Below are 10,610 nucleotides of genomic sequence, written 5' to 3' on the forward strand. Positions count from 1 at the left end.
CAAGAACATGAAATATATAGGGTTGGATCCACATTTACGAGGCACTTAAATTGGTAATGACTCACAACTAACAATTGTTTTCAGTGATCTTACTCTAAGTATGACCAAGTCTAGATTGAACCAATTGTGTATAACTTGGGTGGCAATCCTATACATACTTTCCTGGGAGTAAATATAATTTAATTTGGTAGTATTTATGTCTGAGTAGACATGCCAAGGACTGAACTGCTACCATATAAATATGGGATGTTTTCTTTTATAAACACAACAATATACCCCAGCATCAGACATGATGTTGCACCGTGATAAGGTAGGTGTGTGTGTTAAGTTGGATACATAATTCCTTACATGTTCAGGCTAAGTGAAGCCTAAATGACAAAGAGCTCTCTTGTTTGATAGGGGGGGGTAACTTTAGAGCAGGGGTCAGCAACCTTTTTCAGCCGGAGGTCGGTCCACCATCCTTCAGACTATGTGGTGGGCCGGACTATATTTTTTTTTGGGGGGGGGGGAATGAACGAATTCCTATGCCCCACAAATAACCCAGAGATGCATTTTAAATAAAAGGACACATTCTACTCATGTAAAAATACGCTTATTCTTGGACCATCTGCGGGCTGGATTGAGAAGGCGATTGGGCCGCATCCAGCCCACAGACCTTAGGTTGCCTACCCCTGCTTTAGAGAGTTAATGCAAACTGTGATCTGAACTTGCAACTAGATCTAGAGCAGGTGTTGAAGAAACCACTGGTGATATTTATGTTCCTAATTTGACAACGCTAGGAAGCTGGAAGGAAGGAGAGGTTTCTTAAGGTTCCTTAATTTCATTCTGTGTCCTCTTCAACCTATGCTTTTATGTAACTAACATTCCCCTATTCCCTCCTGATATGTGTGCCTCATTCTGAGTGGGCACTGTTTCACCCTAACAGATGGGCCTGAGCATTTGCATGCCAGAGAACCATTCCATGCATCAAGTTTATTAGAAGACAGCTTGTCACACAAGGATGTTGAAAAGTCCCCTTTGCATATAGCAACATCACCCAGGAGGAGGAGAACTGACTCATGTGTTGCCCTCCCTTTCCACAAGGTCTTCTTCAGTTTATATGGTACTTAGCATTTTATCCAGTCTCACTTTGAAAAGCCAAAGCAAATGCCTAATGCGAGTTTCTTTATTGAAACTGTTGGCATGACTTAATCCGCACACGGATATTTTCCATTGGGGATGCCACTGAAAATGGAATCCATATGCTCAATGACAATCCTAGTGGTGCAACAATAAAACTGCTAGCACATTTGCAAAGCTAAGCAGGGTCAGGTATGGTTTTAACTTGGATGGGGATCCACGAGTTGAGTTTCCAGCCTTGCAGGGAAGTTGTACTTGGGGTTTCTCCAAGTGCTACGATTCTATGATTCAAATTCCTTGCAGCAATGTTTGGTGATCAGGCCCTGTACCCCACATTTTGACAGGTGTGGAGACTCTCCATGATATGGCCTGCGTCAACAAAACACTTCCCAACATCAGGAATATAGAAAGCATCCTTATACTGACCCAGGCCATTGGTCCACCTAGCCTAATATTATCTACTGATAGGCAGCAGCTTTCCAGGGTTTCATGTAGTGACTTTTCCCAGCCCTACCTTGAGATGCCAAGGATTTAACCTAAGAAATTCTGCATGCAAGGTGGCTGGTCTGCTTCTGAGCTATGGCCCTCCCCATTAAGACTGACAGAATAGCTTCTGCTGTTGACCAATTTTAGCAGCACCCATATGGCAGATTTATGTATAGCCAGCACGTATTTATGCAGATTTTTTGTACCTGCCACAATCATAAAAATTGTATACATTTCAATTGTTTTTAGAACTCAACCAAATCCCTTCTTTGGATAACTCCTGCAATTCTTTGAGCAAAAATTCTTACAGCATGAATAATGCCCACAGCATGAATAATATACCCTGTGTAGCCAATGGGGTGTCTGCTCTGAGTTGCCCCTTCACGAGAACGCTCAGATCTTCTTGTAATAATGACGAAACAGCTTCCTTAATACTGCTGAAGTGTTGGGCGAAACAGTGTATTGATATTCTCTAATGAGTGTAAATCTCTTTATAAATTGTTTCCTTTTTATTGACTCTAAAGCAAATGTATCCATGACTGCTATACCGTAATACACTTTTATACCTACTAATGGTTTGATGGGCTCATATATCCAGCATCGGCAAGAAAGATCATAACACTGTAAAGGGTGGAGAATAGTTTTATCACTTGGAAATGGAACCCCCTTCTTAGAAAGTAAAACCATAGGTAGATCATTGATTTTAAAAGGTCAGGGTTAAAAAGCTTATTAACAACTGTTTTACTCAGCTGTTCCGAGCATTCAGCTAAGTAAGAACCCAGCAGCAGGGTGTTATTGCTCTATAAGGAAAAGTCGGCGGTTTCTCGCTGATGCCCAGGAAGTCTTGTTAATAATAGTTCAAAATGAAATGAATTGATGGAATTGCATTGGACTGAGAAGATAACTATGGCTTTCTGCCACAGGGGGGCTGGTCCAGGCTGAGTCCCCTCATTACACAGAGCAGAGAAACTGGCCGACTTGCCTGAAGATCTCATGACTCAACGGCATCAGCCCAGCCCAGCCTACCTAAGCTCATTGCTTATTGCCGCTCTTCAGTCTCTCTGTTGGTTTTGCCTCCTACTACTTACAGGCTCAGGGTGCCCTTGCATTTTCCCTGTTCTCAACAGTGCACATACCAGGAGTTAATCCTGCCCAGGTCACCACCCATCATGCTTTCATCTGCTTTCTTTGTACTTCTGCCAGGTCCTCAACTTCAAATAATTCACAATTTTCATTTGGATTAGGAATATTTTAATGCGGCATGCAGGACATCACTTTGTTTAGTGCAGGGGTGTAAATCCAGCTGTGTCTCCAGTGAGGCTAAATCCAAGACGATCTCTGCCTAACAAGGGGGTTCATTCAAGCGGTGAGAGCTGAATATGAAATCTCTTTCTTCCTTTTCTCTCCCTGCTCCTCCCCCTGCTGTGCTTTGCAAAGCAGGCGCTTCATTGAAAACTAACTGAACATGAAACATTTATGAGAGCGTTTAAAGTTTGAGAGTTTAAATAAAAAATTAACATCATCATCAACAACAACAAGTTCAGAAGACCTGGCAATGACACCTGGATTTGGTCTTCAGTGGTTTCCGTGAGAGGCTCTTCTTCTGTCTCTATTTAAAAATAAATAAATGCTGTATGGGATTTGGGTTCCTGGTGTTGTCGTTGTTTGGATGGCCCTGACAGGCGTATGCCCACCTGGTTGCAAACATGACTCTGATAACCCATCTCTCTGCCAAGTTTCTCCTACCTGATGGAAAGAAACCTACTGCCTGAGCTAAGACATTGGGGAATGTATAGTCCTACCAACAAATCAAGAGACACAACAGGAAGGCTCAGATGACATCCCTCTCACACACTGGAGAATGTGTGAGCTGAGTAATGGGAGTCAAATAAGCTAGCCCTGCCTCCTTCTTAAATTGCCAGTGCATTCAGCCAATGAAGAAGAGAGCTCTAGGAGCAGAATTCTTTCTGCCTCAGCCTGCCCTAGTTGAATCATAGAATCATAGAGTTGGAAGAGACCACAAGGGCCATCGAGTCCAACCCCCTGCCAAGCAGGAAACACCATCAGAGCACTCCTGACATATGGTTGTCAAGCCTCTGCTTAAAGACCTCCAAAGTAGGAGACTCCACCACACTCCTTGGCAGAAAATTCCACTGTTGAACAGCTCTTACTTTCAGGAAGTTCTTCCTAATGTTTAGGTGGAATCTTCTTTCTTGTAGTTTGGATCCATTGCTCCGTGTCCGCTTCTCTGGAGCAGCAGAAAACAACCTTTCTCCCTCCTCTATATGACATCATTTTATATATTTGAACATGGCTATCATATCACCCCTTAACCTCCTCTTCTCCAGGCTAAACATGCCCAGCTCCCTTAGCCGTTCCTCATAAGGCATCGTTTCCAGGCCTTTGACCATTTTGGTTGCCCTCCTCTGGACACGTTCCAGTTTGTCAGTGTCCTTCTTGAACTGTGGTGCCCAGAACTGGACACAGTACTCCAGGTGAGGTCTGACCAGAGCAGAATACAGTGGCACTATTACGTCCCTTGATCTAGATGCTATACTCCTATTGATGCAGCCCAGAATTGCATTGGCTTTTTTAGCTGCTGCGTCACACTGTTGGCTCATGTCAAGTTTGTGGTCAACCAAGACTCCTAGATCCTTTTCACATGTACTGCTCTCAAGCCAGGTGTCCCCCATCTTGTATTTGTGCCTCTCATTCCCCCCCCCAAGTGCAATACTTTACATTTCTCCCTGTTAAAGTTCATCTTGTTTGTTTTGGCCCAGTTCTCTAATATAGATGCTATACTCCTATTGATGCAGCCCAAAATTGTATTGGCTTTTTTAGCTGCCGCGTCACACTGTTGGCTCATGTCAAGTTTGTGGTCAACCAAGACTCCTAGATCCTTTTTGGTCCTAGTTGGACCATTGCAATCTGATGATACAGTCAGATCTTGGATATCTTGCTAACTTTGCACCCTGGATCTTTCTTTTACCTAACCTCATCAGTCTACAGTGCCAGAAGATGCTCAGTATAGTCAGCACACCTTGTTCTCTAGGGATTACTACACTTCAGATATCTTAAAGGCTGTCGCATTGAGGAGGGAGCGTGCTTGTTTTCTCCTGCTCTGGAGAGTAGGGCTCGAACCAATGGCTTCTAGTTGCAAGAAAGGAGATTCCAACTGAACATTCGGAAAAGCATTCTGACAGTAAGAGCTGCTCAGCAGTGGAACAGACTCCCAGGAGAGGTAGTGGACTCTCCTTCCTTGGAGGTTTTTAAGCAGAGGTTGGGTAGCCATCTGTCATGGATGCTTTAGCTGAGAGTCCTGCATTGCAGGGGGTTGGAATAGATGACCTTTGGGGACGCTTCCAACTTTAAGATTCTATGACCTCTCTCCCATTAGAAACCAGACAGGCTCCGTTTAGACACCTGGTTAAAATGTTTTATTTTAGGAGGTCTTTGCGCCATGAATGATGCTCTGATGTTTCATACGTTTTCTTTGCAAATTGCTTTGAGACCCAGATGAGATGAAAAGCAGGGTATGCATTTTAAATACAAATAATAATAATAATAATAATTCCTACAACCTGCCCACTATCTTTTCCCTCTGTGACAATGAACCTCCATGGGATATTTACCTTGTGAACTGTCCTGTGATCCTCGGATGAAGGGCAGTATAGAAATTTAATAAATAAGTACCTACCAATTTCATCTATGCAGAAAAGTGAGGAGATTTCATTACTTGCCTGTAAGGGAGCAATACTTAAGACATAGCAAGAGAACCATTCCTTTACGTTTCCATTTGCCACCGGCACAACAGAGCTGAAGCTTTATCTCAAGACATTCATCTGTTGGTGTAAGTTGTGGTAGATCATGTCAATACACCCCAGTGGTGCCTAGCCTTAAGTCTTTAAAGGCCAGGTTTAATCCACAGCTGAGTGTTGTTAAACCTGCAGTTGTTTTCTCCCTTTGCTCTCAAGTGAGTCTCCCCTGCTATGAGATGAATTCTCAGATATTTGACCAAGATCCAATCTTCTTTCTCTTATCAAATTTAATAGAAAATGCTGTAGTTACAAAATTACAAGTGTGCCTCCTGGATAAATGTCAATCTATTTTTAAATGCAAGATCGGCGCTGAAGCTTCTGCTGCAATGATGTATCTATCGTTTCGAGCCTACATGGGGCCTGTTCATTGCTTATTGCACTTGACTCTAACAGCCTTCATTTTGATACCGTCAAGCCCAGCTGTGGGATGCTCAGATATTGCCATGAAGATTTTAGCCCACTTTCTGAAGCCATTGATAACTTGGCGCAGAGCAGCTCAGAGTGAAATACAGAGCTGTCTAATGCTTTATAATTTGGGGACATCTGACGCCATGTCTCAGCTTCCTATTCTTGTTGCATTAATGTGGAAGTGAAAGAAAGCTTTAAGAAGCTAATAGGGACTGTGCAGAATAAAACACAATGCACTGTCAGCTACACAAAGTGGACTTTGACGATATGGTTGGACTTGTGATCACAAATGGCTTTCATATAGAAAATTTAATAAAGGACCTCTAGGCAGATGAGGCCTCACAGTCTGAAGCTGAATCCAGAGAAGTTAAAGGCAATGCTAGTAGGGGCTTGTAGGTCCTGTGATTCATAGCAATGGTTGAGCTGCCCTCTGCTCGCTTTAGTCAGAAATAACCCAGTTTTTTCTCCTCTCTGCCCTTCCCCAACGCACCCAGTAATCACACACTGCTTTTTACAAGTCAAACTGGGAATCCAAAGACTAGACCCCTCAACTTCTTTGCTAGGGGGATGGAGTTAGGAGCCACACACCCAGGGAAATTGGAGGCAGGGGCAAAAGGCAATGATATCCACAGGGTCTTACCCTCAAGATCCCCTGTGTAAGTAGGCTTGTGGTCACTTCTCTCAGGGGACAGGCATTATTGAGGCCATTGGGGTGGTTAAAATCATGGTAAACACAGAGACATTTAAAACTTCAAGATAATCGTCAAAACAAAATGAGGGGTTTATTGCTTTTTAAATAGCATCAAAAACTGCTGTAAATATATCAGCAGACTTCCTGAAGTTGATTAAGGGCATGCATGATGATAAAAGCAATTTGATTTGATGAACTTTATATGAATGGGTTGTTTTCTCCCTGAAAATGGATCTACAATGTCATCTTTCCCCCCTACAGTGCTCAAATGTGATGGCAATGAGAGGCCCTTATAGTATTAATACCCAAGAGAAGAAGCGGGAAATGTCATTGCCAGTTGTGTTTTTAGTACCGCTGTATCAATTAAACACCTATAATGTGCCCATCGTTGTACTATATTGTGCAAGAAGCTGCTTCTGGATACACCAAGGCCAACTGAGATACAGACTGATCCATTTGTGACTGATGATTGCTGTTGTCATAATGGAACCCCGGGGAATTCAGCTGAAAGCCTACTGAAAAGCACTGAAACACAACATTAAATTCATAACCAAAAAAATCAACAATTGGCTTTCGGGTAGAGAAGCTATGTGTTCTACTTCAGTGGTGGCAGGAGCCCATTGAACCTGGTGGGACTGCTTGGCCATGGGGCAGAAAGAATGGCCCCCAACTCATTGAAGCTGGAGGCTTTGGTGTTAGGGGCTGCTGGGCTTAAACTGGGAACTTTGGGGTTTGTGTGCCTCTGCCCTGTGTGCCGTGTTGCTGAAGGCTGATGATTGGATCCTCCTGGAATATAAGAGGACTTACTTGAGCCACAAGGTCTCGTTCAGCTCTGTCATGTTCTGAGTCATTTAGCTGTCTTTCAGACCTGGCTCCTGGCTGGCTCCTTAATGTTGCTTCTTGGCATATCCTTCAGTCCCAATTTGCTCTTTGACCCGACCTTCTGTTTTCATCTACCTCAGACTGTTCACCACAGGCCAGCCCTGACAATGTGCTTAAGAGACCTGCTGCTCTGCTTAGAGCCCTGGAAATGATCATAGTGGGCGGGTTGGATCAATGATCTGACTTGGTATAAGGCAGATTGCAAGAAATAAAGCAATTTAGAACTGGTCTAAAAATTGCCTTATTTATTATAATCTGCTTTATCCCAAGTCAGACCGTTGATTGTCAAAGTGGGAGGAGAAAACAGAGAAAATGGTATTTATCCTGAATTGATACAAAATAATGTGATCTTTTGAGCTTCTATCCACTTAAATAAATGGGATGCTTTCAGAGACAAGGTGACGGCCTCTTCCTTTGAGAGAATATGAGAAAATATGTTTAAAAAATCCCCTTATTCTGCAGTTTGTTGAATCATCTCCGCTTTTAAATTCTTATTGCCTCAGGCTGTTAGATCAATCTATTCTTTTCCCTGTGACTAGTTTGCATCCTAGATATAGAGAACAAAGAAACTATTGGTGTGATCTGAGTTTAAAGCAGTATGTCGCAGATGTCACACTTGTAGTCGCACGGAACTGTAGTTAACATTCAGATGTTTTTAGAAGTAAAGGGGATTTTAAATGTATTTTAACATCACAGAGCTTTTCTCCCCACCCCGTTCCTCTTCTTGTATTCTTTTTTTTTATATAAAAAAGACAGAATCAAAACCTGCAAATATTGATAATTCTTGCAGATCTCTCTCTCTCTCTCTGTGTGTGTATGCACGTGTATATAAGTCTCAGTTTGGGAAACAAATGCTGCGTTTTGCAGACAAAGTCTCAACACAGTGCTGTTCATCACGTGTCAAAGTGTCTGGTTCCTTTCATTTGCTGTTGCTGCTGCTGCTGCTATTGAGCCTTAACAGCAAATAATTTAAGTAGAGTAATGAGTTACATCAGTAATCAGTAATTACATCAGCAGAGGTTGGTCTATTAGAGCAAATGGAGCACTGCCCCGCCAATTTCAGCCAGCCCCCACCTGTTTACCTTCTTACATACACTTTAGGGATGAAGAGTGCAAGACTCTTAATCTCAGGGTTGTAGGTTTGAGCCCCATGTTGAGTGAAAGATTCCTGCATGGCAGGGGGCTGGACTAGATGATCCTCATGATCCCTTCCAACTCTACCTACAACTCTACAATTCCGTGATTCTATGGCACTGTCAGGTTCCTCTTCTTTAGTCTCAGTGTTGCCCTTGCAGAACTCGGCAGGGAGGAGGATAGGTGCAAAACTAGAAATAGTTGACTCTGCATGTCATTCAGCCCCCACTGAATTGTTGTTGTTGTTGTTTAGTCGTTTAGTCGTGTCCGACTCTTCGTGACCCCATGGACCAGAGCACGCCAGGCATTCCTATCTTCCACTACCTCCCGCAGTTTGGTCAGACTCATGTTTGTAGCTTCGAGAACACTGTCCAACCATCTCGTCCTCTGTCGTCCCCTTTGCCTTGCGCCCTCAATCTCCCCAGCATCAGGGTCTTTTCCAAGGAGTCTTCTCTTCTCATGAGGTGGCCAAAATATTGGAGCCTCAGCTTCAGCATCTGTCCTTCCAGTGAGCACTCAGGGCTGATTTCCTTTAGAATTGATAGGTTTGATCTTCTTGCAGTCCATGGGACTCTCAAGAGTCTCCTCCAGCACCATATTTCAAAAGCGTCAATTCTTCGGCGATTAGCCTTCTTTATGGTCCAGCTCTCACTTCCATACATCACTAGTGGGAAAACCATAGCTTTAACTATACTGACCTTTGTTGGCAAGGTGATGTCTCTGGAGGAGACTGAATTACATGTATATTAAGTGTATGTAATTCTGTCCATGTGGGTTTTATCTCTGTGCTATAAACTGGGTGGTGACTCCAATGTACTCCACTTGCATTCTGATTTGTGGGAGCGGATGGAGAGGTGAAGGGATTTATCAAAGGATAATCTGAGATCGGCATGCAAGGAGATTTTGTAGATAGGTATGTCAATGAATATACTTGCCAACATTCTGCTGATTAAAATTGGGAGGTCCATCTTTCAGTGCCATGCTGCTGCGCAAGTTAGCTGACTTGGCAACAAAAGACACACGTCTTTTGGTGCTGTGCTTTCACGGGAGCCAGTTGGCTCACATGGAAGCGCAGTGCCAAAACAGGACATTCCTGGATCCAATCAGAAGCCAGTGTGGTGTAGTGGTTAAGAGCTGTGGACTCGTAATCTGGGGAACTGGATTCACATCTCCGCTCCTCCACCTGCAGCTGCTGGGTGACCTTGGGCTAGTCACACTTCTCTGAAGTCTCTCAGCCTCACTCACCTCACAGAGTGTTGTGGGGGAGGAAGGGAAAGGAGATTGTTAGCCACTTTGAGACTCCTTAGGGTAGTGATAAAGCAGGATATCAAATCCAAACTCCTCCTCCTCCTCTTCTGTAATTCTGGAATGTCCTGGGATGATCAGGACGGTTGTGAAGTATGGAATGTGAACCATGAGAGTGAAATGAAGCCTTCCCTCTGAATACCAGTTTCCATGCTCTTCTCCTTGTGGACTTCCAGGAAGCATCTGTCTGGACCTTGTTGGAGGCAGGATGTTGGAATTAATAGAGCAGGAATGACTAAACTTTTTTAACCTGAGGGCCACACCCCCTTGTGAGCAGTTTTGCAGGGGCCATATGCCAGTGCTGTGCAGGGACAGATGTGAAAGTGAGCAGGGCAAGGGATGCAAAATTTCACAGCAGGCTAGCTTCTACACACACTCGCATACCCCTGTTTCTTAAAACATGTGTCTAATTGTCGAAACCTCTAGCCTTCTGTCTGGGGAAGCAGGAGGCATGACAATTTAGCGGAACCACCTGCAACATCGGGGCCCAGTACGGGCCACATGTTCTCCTGCAATGATTTTGCAAAGTTCTTTGCAGATAAAATCGCTCAGATTCGGGAAGAAGTAGACTCCACCGTGGGAGCAGGGCCGGGGCGGGAGAGTGCAAGAGTTCTGTCTAGTCAAGTTGAGTGGGATCAATTCCAATCTGTTACCTCCGAGGATGTGGACAGGCTGCTTGGACGAGTGAAACCAACCACCTGTCTCCTGGATCCTTGCCCATCCTGGCTTATAAAAGCTAGCCGGGAAGGACTGGGCGATGGGCTTCG

The sequence above is a fragment of the Podarcis vaucheri genome (genome assembly GCF_965113315.1).
Source record: "Podarcis vaucheri genome assembly, chromosome: 2".
NCBI classification, from domain to species: domain Eukaryota; kingdom Metazoa; phylum Chordata; class Lepidosauria; order Squamata; family Lacertidae; genus Podarcis; species Podarcis vaucheri.